Source organism: Ovis aries, chromosome 9 (assembly GCF_016772045.2).
Source record: "Ovis aries strain OAR_USU_Benz2616 breed Rambouillet chromosome 9, ARS-UI_Ramb_v3.0, whole genome shotgun sequence".
Classification (NCBI taxonomy): Eukaryota; Metazoa; Chordata; class Mammalia; order Artiodactyla; family Bovidae; genus Ovis; species Ovis aries.
In genome coordinates, this window is record NC_056062.1 from 45,897,501 (window position 1) to 45,919,033 (window position 21,533).

Here is a 21,533-nt window from a genome sequence, read left to right on the forward strand (position 1 = left end):
AATTTGGGGTACAGTATTTACAGTACATGAGCGTCTATGCAGGTACATTAAATATTGTCTTTATCCACTTTTACTCTTAATCCTTTGAGGTAGTTTTATTAGCCAAGATAGGTTTGAAACAGTTTCTAGCTCACCCACTGTCTCAGGGGGTTAATGTAATACAAGTTTTGCTCTCATTTTCCTCACAGTCCAATGCAGATCTACCAGTAGACTTTACATCAGTCCACTTTTGGGAACCAGGCATTTGCTCTGGTTCTGTGCTCTCCTAAGGTTTCAAATTCCTCACATTGATTTTCTATTTCCAGGGAGCAAATAGGAATGAGAAGCCCAGAGCAAAGGAAAGTGTGGGATTCAAGCTCAACGTCAAGAATAAAACAGTAACTGTGGGACTCTACAACCTTGCTTTTCCATAAACATGCTATTTCTTCCTCTCTGTATCTTATCATCTTACTTTAAGTACTTGCTTACTGAATTATTCATTCAACAAATTGTCCCTTGGTGGTGGTGGTTTAGTCACTAAGTATTGTTTGACTCTTGCGACCCCATGGAGTGTAGTCCACCAGACTCCTTTGTCCATGGAAATTCCCAGGCAAAAATACTGGAGTATTTTCAAACCCAGGTCTACTGTATTGCAAGAGATCTCCTGCATTGCATCGGGTTCTTTACTGGGCTTCCCTGGTGGCTCAGCTGGTAAAGAATCTGCCTGCAATGTAAGAGACCTATTTTGATCCCTGGGTTGGGAAGATACCCTGGAGAAGGGATCAGCTGCCCACTCCAGTATTCTGGTCTGGAGAATTCCATGGACTGTACAGTCCATGGGGTCAAAAAGAGTTGGACTCGACTGAGCAACTTTTACTTTCACTTTATTGACTGAGCCACCTGGGAAGCCCAAATATTGGTTCTCAAAATTTGTTAGCTGAATGAATTAAATATTAAACTTACGGAAGTGGTCAAACAGGAGATGGCAAGAGTGAACGTCAACATTCTAGGAATCAGCAAACTAAAATGGACTGGAATGGGTGAACTTAACTCAGATGACCATTATATCTATTATTGTGGGCAAGAATCGCTTAGGAGAAATGGAGTAGCTATCACAGTCAACAAAAGAGTCCGAAATGCAGTACTTGGCTTGGATGCAGTCTCAAAAATGACAGAATGCTCTCTGTTCATTTCCAAGGCAAACCATTCAGTATCACAGTAATCCAAGTCTATGCCCCAACCAGTAACCCTGAAGAAGCTGAAATTGAATGGTTCTATGAAGAACTACAAGACCTTTTAGAACTAACACTCAAAAAAGTTGTCCTTTTCATTATAGGAGACTGGAAAGAAAAAGTAGGAAGTCAAGAAACCTGGAGTAACAGGCAAACTTGGCCTTGGAATATGGAATGAAGCAGGGCAAAGGCTAATAGTTTTGCCAAGAGAATGCACTGGTCATAGCAAACATCTGTTTCCAACAACACAAGACAAGACTCTACACATGGACATCACCAGATGGGCAGCACCGAAATCAGATTGATTATGTTCTTTGCAGCCAAAGATGGAGAAGCTCTATACAGTCAGCAAAAGCAAGACCAGGAGCTGACTGTGGCTCAGATCATGAACTCTTTATTTCCAAATTCAGACTTAAGTTGAAGAAAGTAGGGAAAACCACTAGACCATTTAGATATGACCTAAATCAAATCCCTTATGATTATACAGTGGAAGTGAGAAATAGATTTAAGGGACTAGATCTGATAGACAGAGTGCCTGATGAAATATGGATGGAAGTTCATGACATTGTACAGGAAACAGGGATCAAGACCATCCCCATGGAAAAGAAATGCAAAAAAGCAAAATAGCTGTCTGGGGAGGCCTTACAAATAGCTGTGAAAAGAAGAGAAGCGAAAAGGCAAGGAGAAAGGAAAGATATGAGCATCTGAACGCAGAGTTCCAAAGAATAACAAGGAGAGATAAGAAAGCCTTCTTCAGCAATCAATGCAAAGAAATAGAGGAAAAGAACAGAATGGGAAAGACTAGAGATCTCTTCAAGAAAATTAGAGATACCAAGGGAACATTTCATGCAAAGATGGGCTCGATAAAGGACAGAAATGGTATGGACCTAACAGAAGCAGAAGATATTAAGAAGAAGTGGCAAGAATACACAGAAGAACTGCACAAAAAAGATCTTCAAGACCAAGATAATCATGATGGTGTGATCACTCACCTAGAGCCAGACATCCTGGAATGTGAGGTCAAGTGGGCCTTAGAAAGCATCACTACGAACAAAGCTAGTGGAGGTGACGGCATTCCAATTGAGCTATTTCAAATCCTGAAAGATGATGCTGTGAAAGTGCTGCACTCAATATGCCAGCAACTGTGGAAAACTCAGCAGTGGCCACAGGACTGGAAAAGGTCAGTTTTCATTCCAATCCCAAAGAAAGGCAATGCCAAAGAATGCTCAAACTACCACACAATTGCACTCATCTCACACGCTAGTAAAGTAATGCTCAAAATTCTCCAAACCAGGCTCCAGCAATATGTGAATCGTGAACTCCCAGATGTTCAAGCTAGTTTTAAAAAAGGGAGAGGAATCAGAGATCACTGAAAAAGCAAGAGAGTTCCAGAAAAATACCTATTTCTGCTTTATTGACTATGCCAAAGCCTTTGACTGTGTGGATCACAAGAAACTGTGGAAAATTGTGAAAGAGATGGGAATACCAGACCACCTGACCTGCCTCTTGAGAAACCTATATGCAGGTCAGGAAACAACTGTTAGAACTGGACATGGAACAACAGACTGGTTCCAAACAGGAAAAGGAGTATGACAAGGCTGGATATTGTCACCTGCTTATTTAACTTATATGCAGAGTACATCACGAAAAACGCTGTGCTAGAAGAAGCACAGGCTGGAATCAAGATTGCTGGGACAAATATCAATAACCCCAGATATGCAGATGACACCACCCTTACGGCAGAAAGTGAAGAGGAACTAAAAAGCCTCTTGATGAAAGTGAAAGAGGAGAGTGAAAAAGTTGGCTTAAAGCTCAACATTCAGAAAACAAAGATCATGGCATCTGGTCCCATCACTTCATGGGAAATTGATGGGGAGACAGTGGAAACAGAGTCAGACTTTATTTTTGGGGGCTCCAAAATCACTGCAGATGGTGATTGAAGGTATGAAATTAAAAGACACCTACTCTTTGGAAGAAAAGTTATGACCAACCTAGATAGCATATTCAAAAGCAGAGACATTACTTTATCAACAAAAGTCTGTCTAGTCAAGGCTATGGTTTTTCCTGTGGTCATGTATGGACATGAGAGTTGGACTGTGAAGAAGGCTGAGCATCGAAGAATAGATGCTTTTGAACTGTGGTGTTGGAGAGACTCTTGAGAGTCCCTTGGACTGCAAGGAGATCCAACCAGTCCATTCTAAAGGAGCTCAGTCCTGGGTGTTTTTTTTAAGGACTGATGTTAAAGCTGAAACTCCAACGCTTTGGCTACCTCATGCGAAGAGTTGACTCATTGGAAAAGACCCTGATGTTGGGAGGGATTGGGGACAGGAGGAGAAGGGGACGACAGAGGTTGAGATGGCTGGATGGCATCACCAACTCCATGGACATGAGTTTGAGTGAACTCCGGAAGTTGGTGATGGATTGGGAGGCCTGGCGTGCTGTAATTCATGGGGTCGCAAGGAGTCAGACATGACTGAGCAACTGAACTGAACTGAACATAGGTAGCTATCACTTACCTTAGTTAGTAAGGTTTAGTATTTCTGGCATAATTATTAGACAGGAAAAAAGTATCTAAAACAGATTCTTTGTTTTTTGGCAGTTTTCTCCATATTAGTTTTACACAAGACTGGGAGCTGACTGTGGCTAAGATCATGAACTCCTTATTGCAAAATTCAGACTTAAATTGAAAAAAGTAGGGAAAACCACTAGACCATTCAGATATGACCTAAATCAAATCCCTTACGATTATACAGTAGAAGTGGCAAATAGTTTCAGGGGATTAGATCTGATAGACAGAATGCCTGAAGAAATATGGCCTGAGGTTCATTACATTGCACAAGAGGCAGGGCTCAAGACCATCCCCAAGAAAAAGAAATGCAAAAAGGTTAAATGGTTGTCTGAGGAGGCCTTACAAACAGCTGAGAAAAGAGAAGCTAAAGGAGAAAAGAAAAGATATACCTATTTGAATGCAGTGTTCTAAAGAATAGCATGGAGAGATAAGAAAGCCTTCCTCAGTGGTCAATGCAAAGAAATAGAGGAAAAGAACAGAATGGGAAAGACTAGAGATATCTTCAAGAAAATTAGAGCTACCAGGGGAACTTTTCATACAAAGATGGGCTTGATAAAGGACAGAAATTGTATGGACCTAACAGATGCAGAAGATATTAAGAAGAGGTGGCAAGAATACACAGAAGTATACAAAAAAGTCTTCATGACCCAGATAATCACGATGGTATGATAACTCACCTAGAGCCAGACATACTGGAATGCAAAGTCATCTGGGCCTTATAAAGCCTCACTACGAACAAAGCTCGTGGAGGTGATGGCATTCCAGTTGAGCTATTTCAAATCCTGAAAGATGATGCTGTGAAAGTGCTGCACTCAATATGCCAGCAACTGTGGAAAACTCAGCAGTGGCCACAGGACTGAAAAAGGTCAGTTTTCATTCCAGTCCCAAAGAAAGGCAATGCCAAAGAATGCTCAAACTACCGCACAATTACACTCATCTCACACTCTAGTAAAGTAATGCTCAAAATTCTCCAAGCCAGGCTTCAAGAGTACATGAACCATGAACTTCCAGATGTTCAAGCTGGATTTATAAAAGGCAGAGGAACCACAGATCAAATTGCCGACATCCACTTGATCATCAAAAAAGCAAGAGAATTCCAGAAGAACATCTATGTCTGGTTTATAGACTATGCCAAAGTCTTTGACTGTGTGGATAACAACAAACTGTGGGAAATTCTTCAAAAGATGGGAATACCAGACCACCTGACCTACCTCTTGAGAAATCTGTATGCAGGGTCAAGAAGCAATAGTCAGAACTGGACATGGAACAACAGACTGGTTCCAAATTGGGAAAGGAGTACATCAAGGCTGTATATTGTCACCCTGTGTATTTAATTTATATGCAGAGCACATCCTGAGAAATGCTGGACTGGATGAAGCACAAGCTGGAATCAAGATTGCGGGGATAAATGTCAATAACCTCAGATATGCAGATGAAACCACCCTTATGGCCGAAAGTGAAGAAGAACTGAAGAGCCTCTTGATGAAAGTGAAAGAGGAGAGTGACAAAGTTGGCTGAAAACTCAACATTTAGAAAACTAAGATCATGACATCTGGTCCCATCACTTCATGGCAAATAGATGGGGAGAAAGTGGAAACAGTGGCAAACTTTATTTTGGGGGGCTCCCAAATAACTGCAGATGATGATTGCAGCACTGAAATTAAAAGACGCTTACTCCTTGGAAGAAAAGTTTTGACCAACCTAGACAGCTTATTAAAAAACAGAGACATTACTTTGCCAACAAAGTCCATCTAGTTAAAGCTATGGTTTTTCTAGTAGTCATGTGTGGATGTGAGAATAGGACTATAAAGAAAACTGAACACCTAAAAATTGATGCTTTTGAAGTGTGGTGTAGGAAAAGACTCTTAAGAGTCCCTTGAACAGCAAGGAGATCCAACCAGTCCATCCTAAAGGAAGTCATTCCTGATTATTCATTGGAAGGACTGATGCTGAAGCTGAAACTCCAATACTTTGGCCACCTGATGCGAAGAACTGACTCACTGGAAAAGACCCTGATGCTGGGAAAGATTGAGGGCAGGAGGAGAAGGAGATGATAGAGGATGAGATGGTTAGATGGCATCACTCACTCAATGGACATTAGTTTGAGTAAACTCTGGGAGTCGGTGATCGACAGGGAGGTCTGGCATGCTGCAGTCCATGAGGCTGCAAAGAGTCAGACATGACTGAGTGACTGAACTGACTGACAGGCTCTATAATTTATTGTCATAGCACAATATAATTATGCTAAGATTTATTTATTATTTGAAATTAGGATTACCTTTTTTCTAATGAAAGTTGGAAAACAAGACCAAAATTATGGGTTGTTTTTTGTTTTGTTCTCCACTAATGAAGCAAAGAAGAGAAAGATGCCTTTCATTTAAAGTTTAAAACAAATTATTTCTCATCACATTTTTCTTTTGTCACCTAGAAAAGGCTTAAATGACAAGAGTTTTGGTTCCTAATGGTTATCAATCCAGAAAAGTTCTGTATTATAAAGAATAGAGCTAATAGAATATTAGATATAAAGTACAGGAGAAAGATTGAACCAAAGGTGAAAATCTGCAATTGTATATTTATGTCATATTTATAAAATCAAGAAATCCGTCTCTCTCAGAGTACAAGTAGGCTTAGAATAAAAAGACTAACCAGAACCCTGGAGAACATTTATTTATGTTTATTGTGTCCTCTGAGTTAATCATACTTGAAATGAATTACAACATTTTATGAGTATTTTAAATCCCTGGTTCTCTGATCTATAGGGCCTAATGCCCTAAATTTTCTAGCTAAAATTTTTCCTTAGACATTAATTTTGCTGCATTTTTCAATTATTAAAACAAAGTCATGAGATCTCTAAATTTTTGTTCATGTTTACTTATTTACAAAACTTGTTAGAAAACCAGTTTTATTTTTATATTCTTAATAGCCTGCTTTCCAAACTGTTAATATTTTATTCACTCTGAATTGTTCTAAATGATCTGCAAAACAGCTCTAAAACTTAGACAGCTGCATACCCACTCGGGACAGAGTTGGATAAAAGAATAAATGAACTTTTAATAGATGCCTGAGCTAGTTCTGCTCTTGAGGATGAATTCCCACACAGAATGTGTTTCAGTGAATTCAATTAACAAAGTAAAGAATTATATAAAGTAGTAGATGAGAGAGTTTATCAAAGTGAATTTGAAAATTCTAAAATCTTTTACCTGAAGAAAAATAGCAAGTTTTATACATTTGATTATTTAGTTTTTAGCTGCACTTAGTCATGAACATTTAAAATCAGGTATATAAATGACATAAACGTATGTACACATTGCACATTCTTTTACTTAAATGGGCTTCCCTGGTAGCTCAAATGGTAAAGAATCCACCTGCCAATGCAGGAGACCTGGGTTCTATCCTTGAGTCAGGAAGATCCCCTGAAGAAGGGAATGCCTATCCATTCCAGTATTCTTGCCTGGAGACTTCCATGGACAGATGAGCCTGGAGGGTTACAGTCCATGGGGTCTGTCAAAGAGTTGGACATTACTGAGCAACTAACATTTTACTTAGACACTATTTTGCAAAACACAAAGCAGGTTCAAAAAGAACTTGGCAGAGTATTTGTTGAGAGGAAGGATAGATACTATTTGTTGTTGTTGTTGTCGTTGAGTTCTTTGCATGCATTGTCTCAGTGGTTAATATCAGTCTGCAATGCAGGAGATGTTGGGACGATCCCCTGGAGGAGAGCATGGCAATACACTCCAGTATTCTTCTCTGGAGAATCCCATGGACAGAGGAGCCTGGTGGGCTACAGTTTATGGGGTCCCAAAGAGTCAGACATGACTGAAGTGACTGAGCACACAGAAACCCATTGCTACCATTTTAGAATAAGAAAAGCAAAGCTAAAATGTTAAATGATCTTTTCTTTACTCACACACTTTTTTTATTTTATGTATTTTTTTTTTTTTACTTTACAATACTGTATTGGTTTTGCCATACATTGACATGAATCTGCCACGGGTGTACATGAGATCCCAATCCTGAACCCCCCTCCCACCACCCTCCCCATATCATCTTTCTGGGTCATCCCAGTGCACCAGCCCCAAGCATCCTGTATCCTGTATCGAACCTAGACTGGCAATTCATTTCTTACATGATAGTATACATGTTTCAATGCCATTCTCCAAAATCATCCCACCCTTTCCCTCTCCCATAAAGTCCAAAAGTCTGTTCTATATATCTGTGTCTCTTTTGCTGTCTCGCATAGAGGGTTATCATTACCATCTTTCTAAAACACACTTCTACTAGTGCTTAGAATTCCTTTCAAGTCTTGTGATTTCAAATATCTATCCTTTAACTTAACTCCACCTATCCTAATCTTCACATGAGGCTCTTTTCTCATGTACAAGCATGCTCTAATATTGAGCAAAATTTATTTCTGGGCAAAGGATATAACTCAAAGAGAAGACATGATTGCTTATGGATCATGGTATATGTCTTTAACATTGTGTCTTAATAGAAAATTAGAAAACATACAAACACATGTGAAATAATTAAAGTACAGGGTTTTCACTAACATTCAGTAAGTAGAAAGCTCACAATGCAAATAGACGTCACTTGGATTCTAATACAGAGTCCTTGAAAAACAATATGTCCCAGGTTTTAACGATCGTTCAGATTAAAGCTAGACCTTCCCACAATCTTATTTCAGGTAATGATAAATGAAGTCACTTCCTGTTACAGCAGCCTTTTTCATAAACCAGTATTTACGTTTCCAGTATAAAATAAGTACCCCCTTATAGTTTCGATGTACTCAAATTTATCACGAGGTTGCCCCAATGAAGCTCTGAAATAGCACCTGGCCACCTACCTTAATTTGAAGACCAATAAAATCTGGAGCCTTAAAAATGCCATCACCTTGTTTGACTATGCTGAACTGTGAAGCCAGGGAGAACGTAGTAAGCGGAACAGCCTGCTAAAATGAAGTCATCTTGCTATAGGGACAGTTTGTAATGGGGCATTGTGCTGACAGTTCTGCAAGCCTATAGTCTACTGTCGGAGTGCATATTTGAGCTCAAAATAGAACCCATGTGTGACAAAAACAGCATTATTCTCAACAGTGGAGGGAACTTGGTGGATAATGCTTCTCCAAACTCTGGAAAATTAAAAATGAGGCCCTATGGAAAGGCCTATTCATGGAGCATGTTCTGTTTTTATAAAAGAAATGATGGTGTAGCTAGAAAGAATGGTCTGTACATGCTTGCTGAACATGAAGAACTAGCACTCTGTATTTTCCAAATTAAGAAAACAACAGAACATATGGTCTGACATAGACTGTTTTTTTTTTCTTTTTCTTGATCATTAACAAAGTTTATCTCAGTTTAAACTCTAAACCATATTTTATAATGCATTGCTTTTGGGGAAAAGATTAAAATTAAGTAGTATTGTCCTCCCCCTTACAAATCTCAGTGGAATTGTTTATCTAGAGCCTGATACTCGGTTCTAGACAGAAAAAGCAGAATATAGCGAGTAGTTACAGGAAGCATAAATGTCTTCTTTTTGAAAAAAAAAAAAAAAGTCTCTTCTTTTTGAAATTTATGTTGCTACATGTAGTTTTTATGATCAACATAGTTCAGTTTCCACTTCAATTTCCTTAATTATCAAGCAGGAAAGATGCCCATGCAAAACAAAACATCTTTTTCAAAGATTTGCCTATTCTGGATTTGTAGGTGCCTCAAAATCAGACATGATATATGTTAATTTTTCAATCAGATAATTCTTCCCTCATAGTTACAGCATAATTCCCTTTCCTCTGTGGGAAGGATTCACCCTGAGACCCTTGGTGTCCATCTTGGGTCCAGAGAATCAGGAAATGAGAACTGTAGTAGTAGATACCACGATAGCTCAGACAGTAAAGAATCTGCCTGCAATGCAGGAGGCCCACGTTCATTTCCTGGGTTGGGAAGATCCCCTGGAGAAAAGAATGGCAATCCACTCCAGTATTCTTGCCTGGAGAATTCCATGGACAGAGGAGCCTGGTGGGCTACAGTCTATGGGGTCACAAAGAGTTGGACATGACTGAGCGAATAACACACACACACAGTCCTTGCTCTGCCAACTCAGTTCATCCTCTGAATCAGCTTCCCCATCTGGAAGATGATGAGCTTGAATTCAAGCCAATGAGTTACTATTTTACTGAGAACTTGTTATGTGTCAGGCATGATAGCTCTACAAAGTAACTCCTAACATTAGACCCATTTATGGATGAGGAAAGTTAAGAACATAAGATTAAATAACTTGTCTAAAATGGACCATAATAAGCCTGAGTGCTGAAGAATAAATGCTTTCAAATTGTCATGCTGGAGAAGATTCTTAAGAGTCCCTTGGACTGCAAGGAGACCCAACCAGTCCATCCTAAAGGAAATCAGTCCTGAATATTGATTGCAAGGATTGATGCTGAAGCTGAAGCTCCAATACTTTGGCCACCTGATGCAAAGAGTCACCTCATTGGAAAAGACCCTGATTCTGGGAAAGATTGAGGGCAAGAGGAGAAGAGGCAACAGAGGCTGAGAGGATTGAATAGCATCATCGACTCAATGGATGTGAGTTGGATAAAACTCCAGGAGACAGTGAAGGACAGGGAAGCCTGGCATGCTGCAGTTCATGGGGTTGCAAAGATTCAGACATAACTGAGCAACTGAACAACAGCAAAACCCTCACAGATAATGAGGAATGATCCAACAATTTTTCAGATTATACTCCATTTAAGTTATTATAAAATATTGGCTTTATTTCCTGTGCTTTAAAATATATCCTCATAGCTTATTTATTTATACATAGTAGTTTGTATCTCTTCATCCTCTACCTTGATTTTGCCCCTTCCCCTTTCTCTCTCCCCTCTGGTAACCAATATTATTTATAAAGTAAACAAGGTTCAAAGGAGAAAAATTGACTTTCTTTTGGACATTTAACTTCTACATTGTGGAAACCAGGTAGTTTCAAAGTCATATTTGCTTTATTCCAAAATCAATTACCCCTCAATGAAATAGTGCTTTCAGTTCAGTTCAGCTCAGTTCAGTCGCTCAGTCGTGTCCGACTCTTTGCGACCCCATTAACTGCAGCATGCCAGACCTCCCTGTCCATCACCAACTCCCGGAGTTCACTCAGACTCATGTCCATCGAGGCAGTGATGCCATCCAGCCATCTCATCCTCTGTCATCTCCTTCTCCTCCTGCCTTCAATCCCTCCCAGCATCAGAGTCTTTTCCAATGAGTCAACTCTTTGCATGAGGTGGCCAAATTACTGGAGTTTCAGCTGTAGCATCATCCCCTCCAAAGAAATCCCAGGGCTGATCTCCCTCAGAATGGACTGGTTGGATCTCCTTGCAGTCCAAGGGACTCTCAAGAGTCTTCTCCAACACCACACTTCAAAAGCATCAATTCTTCGGTGCTCAGCCTTCCTCACAGTCCAACTCACATCCATACATGACCACCGGGGAAACCATAGCCTTGACTAGATGGACCTTAGTCGGCAAAGTAATGTCTCTGCTTTTGAATATGCTGTTTAGGTTGATCATAACTTTTCTTCCAAGGAGTAAGCGTCTTTTAATTTCATGGCTGCAGTCACCATCTGCAGTGATTTTGGAGCCCCCCCAAAATAAAGTCTGACACTGTTTCCACTGTTTCCCCATCTATTTCCCATGAAGTGATGGGACCAGATGCCATGATCTTTGTTTTCTGAATGTTGAGCTTTAAACCAAAAGGCAATGCCAAGGAATGCTCAAACTACCAAACAATTGCATTCATCTCACATGCTAGTAAAGTAATTCTCAAAATTCTCCAAGCCAGGCTTCAACAATATGTGAACCATGAACTTCCTGATGTTCAAGCTGGTTTTAAAAAAGGCAGAGGAACCAGAGATCAAATTGCCAACATCTGCTGAATCATGGAAAAAGCAAGAGAGTTCCAGAAAAACATCTATTTCTGCTTTATTGACTATGCCAAAGCCTTTGACATTGTGGATCACAAGAAACTGTGGAAAATTCTGAGAGACATGGGAATACCAGACCACCTGACCTGCCTCTTGAGAAATCTGTATGCAGGTCAGGAAGCAACAGTTAGAACTGGACATGGAACAACAGACTGGTTCCAAATAGGAAAAGGAGTGCGTCAAGGCTGTATATTGTCACCCTGCTTATTTAACTTCTGTGCAGGGTACATCATGAGAAACACTGGACTGGAAGAAGCACAAGCTGGAATCAAGATTGCCAGGAGAAATATCAATAACCTCAGATATGCAGACGACACCACCCTTATGGCAGAAAGTGAAGAGGAACTCAAAAGCCTCTTGATGAAAGTGAAAGAGGAGAGTGAAAAAAATAGTGCTTTAGTTATTGTATTTAATGCCAAGTTTAGTTAAGGACAAATAAAATGCAAGAAACTTCCAGAATTCATCTTGATGAATTATAAAAGAACTTTCTTGACTCCCTTCTTTAAATACTCTGTTTCTCTCAGCATTTTATTTCAATGTCATCCAGCATGGGCACCATAAACAATGTTTCTTTAATAGAATAATGGGAAATGTCATTTTTTTTAGCAAAAGAGAAATAAATAACATCTTTGACTTTTTATTCCCAGATAGTCAGTTGTCTCAACTTATATCTGACTGATATCCGATAGTCAGTCAGAGGAAATAAGAGTAGAGGGCATTAGGAATTTATGAACTGTGGAGGTAAGATCTTCCTTGTTGACAAAGCAAGACAGAGATAAAAGATTAGGGCCTCTGGTTAAATGGAATGGTGGCTTTATAAGAAATTCCAAAGCAGAAAAGTCAGAAAATAGCATCACATCATGAAAATCAGAGCACATGAAGGTAATTCTAGGCTCTAAAGAAAGGAAAAAATGGCTTAATAAGGATAGTGGCATGATTTGTTGATTCATAAAACAAAATATTACATTATAGCTTTATCTTATTACACACACAAATTCCATATGGATTAAAGAATTAAATGTAAAACAAACCAAAAGAAACAAATTTAAAATAAGAAAATAAAAAGTATTCATAAAAAACTTATTGAATTGCAGAATGGTCATAAAATACATGAGTTCAAAACAGTGGATAAATTCAAAAGGATAACTATTACAAATGTTTTTCCATAGAGAGTTTTAAACTTTATGTGGCTGAAAAAACACCATAAATGAAATTAATAGTCAGATAAAAAGTTTCATAAAATATTTGCTCATATAGGACAAAATAAGTAATAACCTTAATGTATGTCTTTGTTGTTAGTTGCTGATTCTTGTCTGATTTTTTGCGACCCCCGTGGACTTTAGCCCACCAGACTCCTCTGTCCAAAGAATTCCTCAGGCAAGGGTACCGGAGTGGATTGCCATTACATTCTCCAGGGGATCTTCCCACCCCAGGAAACGAACCTGGGTCTCCTGCATTGCAGGCAGAGTCTTTACTATCTGAGCTACCAGGGGAGCCCAACCTTAATATAAAAATGTCCTCAGAACAACTTAACCAAGTGCCATTTTGGAAGAAAAATATATATATATGCAAAGTAGTAGTTGAATTGATGCTTTCAAACTGTGGTGTTGGAGAAGACTCTTGAGAGTCCCTTGGACAGCAAAGAGATCAAACCAGTCAATACTAAAGGAAATAAACCCTGAATATTGATTGGAAAGACTGATGCTGAAGCTGAAGCTCCAGTGCCTTGGCCACCTGATGCAAATAGTCAAAACATCAGGAAAAGACTGTGATGCTGGGAAAGATTCAAGGAAGGAGAAGAAGGGAACAACAGAGGCTGAAATGGTTGGAAGGCATCACTGACTCAATGGACATGAGTTTAAGCAAACTCCAGGAGATACTGAAAGACAGGGAAGCCTGGTCTGCTGCAGTCTGTGGGGCTGCAAAGAGTCATACATGATTGAGCAACTGAATGACAACAAAGTAGTTAAATAATAAAAATGTAGACATATCAGACCTGGGATGACTTCTAATTTGGCAAAGATGAATTGCACATACATTTCTTTATTGTACCACCTAAGTTCAACAAACCCTGGATATTATAATTATATATTATAAATTATTTATAATTTCTATAGTTATAAATACAAAGTATATATTTACATATAACTATAAAATTTATAATTATAAATTATATAATTTTCAAAAATGAAGACGGAGGAGAAGGAGAAGAGGAAGATGAAATGTGGACAAAGGCAGATCAGCCAAAGACTTGGTCTCAGAAAATAATACAGCAGTGAATTTCCTAGACTTTCTTTTTCTCTCATACCATCCCAGATGTGGAACTGAGAGGCCAGCAACTCAGAAATAGCAATAAGAGTAGAAAAAGGCCCAACGAAGATCAGTCTCTCTAGCAAAGGACCAGAAAATGAGCAGTCTAAGGAGACAGAAAACTTTCAGACAATAATCACCTTTGTAGTTGTTTTTTTTTGCCAAGTCGTGTCCGACTCTTTTGTGCCCCCATGGACTATAGCCCACTAGGCTCCTCTGACACGGGATTTCCCAGGCAAGAATACTGGAGTGGGTTGCCAATCTCCCCCTCCAGGGGATCTTCCTGACCCAGGGATAGAACCCATGATTCCTGCATTGGCAGGAGGTTTCTTTTCCACTGAGCCACCAGGGAAGCCTAATAATTACCTTACTCCAGCCAAAATCCAGAGAAAAACCTATGATCCCATTAGCACCCACACCAGCAAAGACCAAGTGAGAGCTTAAATTTCCTTCTCACAAGGCCATAAAGAGGTGCCCCCATGCCTCTGCAGGGGTGGTATCTGAGGGTGCCAGTAGGGACCTAGGACTTTCATCCCCTCTTGTCATTACAAGACCCCTTTGCAGTGTAAATGGAGACCATATGGGAAGTCTGGACTTCCATGCCTTCCCATTTCCTAGTGGGATGGTGATAGAGCAGGCTTAGTGAAGTCTGAGGACCTTTACTACCTCTCAGTAGTAATGAGGCCATCCCACCATGGTGTCAGTGGCAACACAAGCATCCATGACTGGCAACGATGAAGATCTTCCCTAACCAGATCAGGCATTAACAGAGGCAAAGTGGGGAAATCTAAACTTTTAAACAGTAGGAGACAGCTGTCTCTTTTCCAGAGAAGTATCAAACAAAGCCAGTGAAAAGAGAAGGTTTAAATAAGACCCAGACTCATAACATATCATGAAAATATCCCGGTTTCAATCAGGAATCACTCATCATACCAAGAACAAGGAAGACCTCAAAGGGAAATATATATATTTCCCTATATTTCACTATATGGTAGCATTGAGATGACAGACATGTGAGAATAATCTGACAAATATTTTAAAGCAACCATGATAAAAATACTTCAACAAGCAACTAAAAACAGGCTTGAAGCAGATTTTTCAAACAACAGAACACCTCAGCAAAGAGAAATCTCAGCAAAGATATAGAAGGTATAAGAATGAAGTAGAATTTTAAAGCTGAAATATACACTAACTGAAATCAAAGCTGAGCGGATGGTACTGAATAATTTATTTACAGGGCAGCAGTGGAGAAACAGACATAGAGAATAGACTTATGGGCATGGAGAGAGGGGAGGAGAGGGTGAGATGTATGGAAAGAGTAACATGGAAACTTACATTACCATTTGTAAAATAGGTAGCCAACAGAAATCTGCAGTATGACTCAGGAAACCCAAACGGGAGCTCTGTATCAACCTAGAGGAGTGGGACTGGGAGGGAGATGGGAGGGAGTTTCAAAGGGGAGGGGATATATGTACACCTATGGCTGATTCATGTTGAGGTTTGACAGAAAACAAAATTCTGTAAAGCAATTATCATTCAATAAAACATAAATTATTTTTTTTGTTGTTTCCAAAACCTTTTTTAAAAAAAGCACTGAGTGGATGAAAGCAACTCCAGAATGGAGGAAGATAGGAAAGAATTGATAAACTAAAAGACAGAACAAGAGAAATCACCCAAATGAGTCAACATAGAGGAAAGAGAACTGAACAGGAGTCATCAGAAACTCGGAAGGAAAAGAGGAAAAGGGTGGCTTTAAAAAGGCACCCTAAGAAATAATGTCTGAAAAGTTTTAAGCTTGATGAGAAATGCAGATCAAGAAGCAACAGTTAGAACTGGACATGGAACAACAGACTGGTTCCAAACTGGGAAAGGAGTACGTCAAGGCTATATACTGTCACCCTGCTTAATTAATTTATATGCGGAGTGCATCCTGAGAAATGCTGGACTGGATGAAGCACAAGCTGGAATCAAGATTGCCAGGAGAAATATCAATAACCTCGATATGCAGATGACACCACCCTTATGGCAGAAAGTGAAGAGGAGCTAAAAGCCTCTTGATGAAACTGAAAGAGGAGAGTGAAAAAGTTGGCTTAAAGCTCAACATTCACAAAACTAAGATCATGACATCTGGTCCCATCACTTCATGGCAAATAGATGGGGAAATGATGAAACAGTGACAGACTTTATTTTTTCAGTTCAGTTCAGTTCAGTAGCTCAGTCATGTCCAACTCTTTGCAACCCCGTGAACCACAGCACGCCAGGCCTCCCTGTCCATCACCAACTCCCGGAATTCACCCAAACTCATGTCCATTGAATCGATGATGCCATCCAACCATCTCATCCTCTGTTGTCCTCTTCTCCTCCTGCCCTCAATCCCTCCCAGCATCAGGTCTTTTCAAATGAGTCAGCTCTTCGCATCAGGTGGCCAAAGTATTGGAGCTTTAGCTTCAGCAACAGTCCTTTGCTGGTCCATTGCTGGTCCTCCAATGAACACCCAGGACTGATCTCCTTTACGATGGACTGGTTGGATCTCCTTGCTGTTCAAGGGACTCTTAAGAGTCTTCTCCAACAAAAGCATCAGTTCTTCAGCACTTAGCTTTGTTTGTAGTCCAACTCTCACATCCACACATGACCACTGGAAAATCTATAGCCTTTACTAGACAGAACTTTGTTGACAAACTAATGTCTCTGCTTTTTAATATGCTGTCTAGGTTGATCATAACTTTCCTTCCAAGGAGTAAGCATCTTTTAATTTATTTTTTAGGGCCTCCAAAATCACTGCAGATGGTGACTGCACCCATGAAATTAAAAGACGCTTACTTTTAAGGGAAATTATCTGGAAGGGTCTACCACAATATTTTAACATTATTCTTTTCTGGGTTTCAAATGTCTCTTAACTATTTTATTTTTGTGTCCATATTTTCTATTTTTTATATATACTTCCAGCTTTAGTAATAATTCATAATTGTATGTTTATAAGGAAAAAAAGAGAACTAATTAGATGGCTTCAGGTTTAAATGTTGGTAACTCTTTCACTTCTGGTTAAATGATATAACTACATTCAAGAGAACACAAATTAGCAGTAATTTCAAAAGCAGAAGCAAGGTTGTAATTGACCAAAATCTCAAAAGGGTCTATTTCTTTACCATCAATGCAAATTAATTAAGAAAAAAAAATGTGATCTGAAATAATAAAAATACCCCAGTCAATAAAAATTAGTAAGAAATATTAAAACATTTTGAATAACTGTCTAGCTTAGAAAAATCAGGAACTGTGCCAAGTATGAAACTATGCAATACATGCTTCTATTACCTCCTTGAACTTACAGTTCAAGAATTTTTTAAAGATGGTACAAGTCTACTGCCTCCACCAACACCTCCATATTGTACATCTCTCTTTTTGTATTTATTTATTTGTAAACTTTTTTATTTTATATTGGAGTATAATTGATCAATAATGTTTTGCTAACTTCAGGTGTACAGCAGTGGTCCAGTTATACATATTCATGTATCTATTTTTTTAATAGATTTTGAATATTTTTAAAATAGATTTGTTTGAAATCGATTTTTCAAATAGATTTCATTTCCCATTTAGGTTGTTATATAATATTGAGTAGAGTACCCTGCTCTATACTATAGGTCCTTGTTGGTTATCCATTTTAAATATCACAGTGTGTACATGTCAGTTCCAAACTCCCCAATCCATTTTGAAAGCATCTTTAAAGCATATTTAAAGTGTCTCTCTAATCCATTTTGAAACTAAACTTAAATGGAAAAATAAGACCTGAGGTAGACTACCATAGGGTACAACATATTTAGAAATACCCTACTGGTTCTAGAAGTATCCCAGAAAACAAAACTCTTCGTGAAATGTGGGGAAATAGGAAAATAATTTTCTGCTGTATGATCTAGTTTATAATAAAGCATATAGTTGTAAATATTATGTAGTACTATCTTTTCAGATTTTCTGGCCAAGAAAATGCGTAAATTTTAGCAGTGTTCTCAAGAATGATGAAACAAGCTGGGGCAATTCACATATCTGTTGCACCTGGCTAGATATATTTATTTCCTTGTATGCCAGAATCGATCAGAAGCAGTACCAGTAGGAGATGAGAGAGACAGAGAGGAAGATGTGTGGCAGGAATTTGACTTTATACAGTTGTAGGAAATCATCTGTGTCCAGAAGAATATTTTCTACAAAGCTGTTACAACTGTTGCTGGAGTTTGAGATCCACAAGGCAGGCAGAACAGAAGAAAAGATGAATGTAAAGAGAAAGTGAGCCTGAAGCCTCACTGAGCAGACTGAAATCTGTATGGATTCTTTTGGCCTCTGACTGTGATAATACGGGATTCTGCAGAAGACAGAGTCCTCCATCATAGAGTTAAGCCCGCACATTAGGGTAGATGTTGCCTCTCACAAAGAGGTTAATTAACAGATCAGCATCATTTGAGAGCTAAACATCCATCTAGTTAATAAATTTTTATATTAAATTTTCACAGTTCATGTAACTAGTGTGGTCTCTGTCTCCTGACTCTGATTCACATGGTATCATTATTGCAAGCATGGTTAAAAAGAAAAAAAAATCTCTTTATACATGTATATGAATTTCTACAGCATAAGGAAGAAAGTTTACCGCACAAGAGAAGAGTAGAAATACACTGAGTTATTGGAAAGTAGGGGTCATTTGTGTTATTTTTTTTTATTTGTGTTATTGATGTAATCTAGTAAATAAGAAAAAGAATAAACAACACAACAAAATAGAGGAACACATTACTTACATGATGAAAGGTCATAGTGTCAAAATAAAGAACAGACAGGGGCACCCAAAGAAAATGGATAGACATGAAAATGCTGTGGGCTTAAAAGAATATGTAGCAAGCTAAATAAGAACAGGAACAGGCAGAGAATTAAAGGAATCTGGGTAAAATTTGAAAAAAAATGTAGAAGTGTAAAAAACCAAGCAGAATTAAAACTAAGCTAAACTGATTCTGAAGAAAATGCTTTATTAATATACTTGAGAAGTTCCTGACAAAAGAAAAAAGGACAATAATGGGAATAGTAAGAGACATAACAGAAGATCAAAATTAAATGTAAAAAGCAATCACTGTTCATAAAGAAAAGAAAATGAAACAAAATAATCATAAATATATTTTTTAAATGTTTTTGAGCTAAAAAAATGTAGTCTACAATGTATCAGCAAAAAAATTATTATGAGAGTAACAGAGTCATTCTGGAACTACATGCCAAACTGAAAGGAAACATCCTTCACAGAGACTTGAAGAGAAACATTTTATAATCCAAGAACCCTGAATGCAGAAGTTATTACTCATGTGGAAAAATCTCAGTGACATGTGTGCTTAGAAATATAAAACACATTTAATCCTCCTTTAAAAAAAGTACTCAGAGTTTATTCCAGCTAATTAAAAGATCAATTGAAGTAAAAATCCAAAAGTAGAGAAAAAATAATATGAAATGACTGATTGCTATAATTGAGAACCAAGAAACATAGAATTATTGGAATAATGAGTAAAGAATTTGAATATAAATATAAAAATAAAAATATCCACAAAAAATTAATTAGAGAAAAATGTTATCCTTATCACTGTCTTCCCCTTCATCAAAGTGTTAAATATCAGGTTAAATTTGCAGATGTGGGAAATTAGAAATGTAAAAGGATAGAGGAAATTTTAAATTTAAGCTAAATTATTTCCCTTACATAGAGCAGATTACAAACACAAGTATTTTAAAAGAATGATTTTTAAATTATTAAGGCATCATATGCATAATTAAGGGTCCAGGAAATCTAATTGATATAATTTTTTAAATCTCACACTAAAATATATATGCTATTTAAAATAATCCATAATATCAAAAACTGTTTCAAAAATATTTCTTAACAGAAAATTATAAACCTTTTTCAATGAAAGGCTTATGAATTTAAATAAAAATAATAATATAGTCGCAAATCTATTTTCAAATTATATGAAAAGAACAAATCACGTTATACAAGTATGATTTCTTTGTAAATGCACTTTTGATATGATAGTAGGAGAATCTATTAATATGCTACATCAGATTTAATGAAAATTTTGGTTGGTTAGCCCTAGGTTTAGAAAGTAGTCTGCTAAATTTGTGCTTCCCTGGTGGCTCAGGCGGTAAAGTGTCTGTCTACAATGAGGGAGACCTGGGTTTGATCCCTGGGTCGGGAAGATCCCCTGTAGAAGGAAATGGCAAACCACTCCAGTACTTTTGCCTGGAAAATCCCATGGATAGAGGAGCCTGGTAGGCTGAAGTCCATGGGGTCGCAAAGAGTTGGACATGACTGAGCACACTTCCACTTTCACTTTCTGCTAAATTTAACTAGTGTCAGTAACTAATTTAATCACAGTGATATACTCATTGTCACATGTAAAATAGAAAACTGTATATATCTTTGATTTTTCTGTAAAATTTGGAAATAATAACATAAAATATCTGTCAAATACTCAGCATAGATTAAGTGCTCAACAAATGATTGATTTTGTTGTTACTGTTGTTACAAATTAGGAAAAAAATTCGCCTCAATGTAACCTGACAGTCAGCTAAATTCAAAACTAACCCCAAATCAATTTAAAAAAAACTTGATTTCTATCAGAAGGATAGATTTTTCATTCATATGAAAAATATTTATTTTACTCTAATGGTTATCAAAGTTAAATTTAAAGCATTGGATCCCAACTTTTAAGATCCAGATAAAAATCTGAGTGTACACTGAATCATTTTTATTTAACTTTATTTTGAAAATAATCCATAGATAGCTTTTTGAAGATGTAGTCCCTTGGACTGCAAGGAGATCCAACCAGTCCATTCTGAAGGAGATCAACCCTGGGATTTCTTTGGAGGGAATGATGCTAAAGCTGAAACTCCAGTACTTTGGCCACCTCATGCGAAGAGTTGACTCATTGGAAAAGACTCTGATGCTGGGAAGGATTGGGGGCAGTAGGAGAAAGGGACGACCGAGGATGAGATGGCTGGATGGAATCACGGACTCGATGGACGTGAGTCTGAGTGAACTCCGGGAGATGGTGATAGACAGGGAGGCCTGGCGTGCTGCGATCCATGGGGTGGCAAAGAGTTGGACACAACTGAGCGACTGAACTGAACTGATTTACTAGTTTTAAGGATTATTTCTGCACATATTTATGTAGGGGTTGATTTAGTTGCTAAGTCATGTCAAACTCTTTTGACTCCTTTAGTCTCCTCTGTCCATGGGATTTCCCAGGAAAGAATACTGGAGTGGGTTGCCATTTCCTTCTCCAAGGGATCTTCTCCACCCAAGGACTGAACCCGTGTCATCTCCTGCATTGCAGGCAGTCTCCTGCATTAAATGTCGATTCTTTACTGCTGAGCCACCATGGAATTCATAATAAATTGTATTAATTTTTCAGTTTCTGATATATATATATATGTATGTACATATTTACCAGGATTTTAATAGG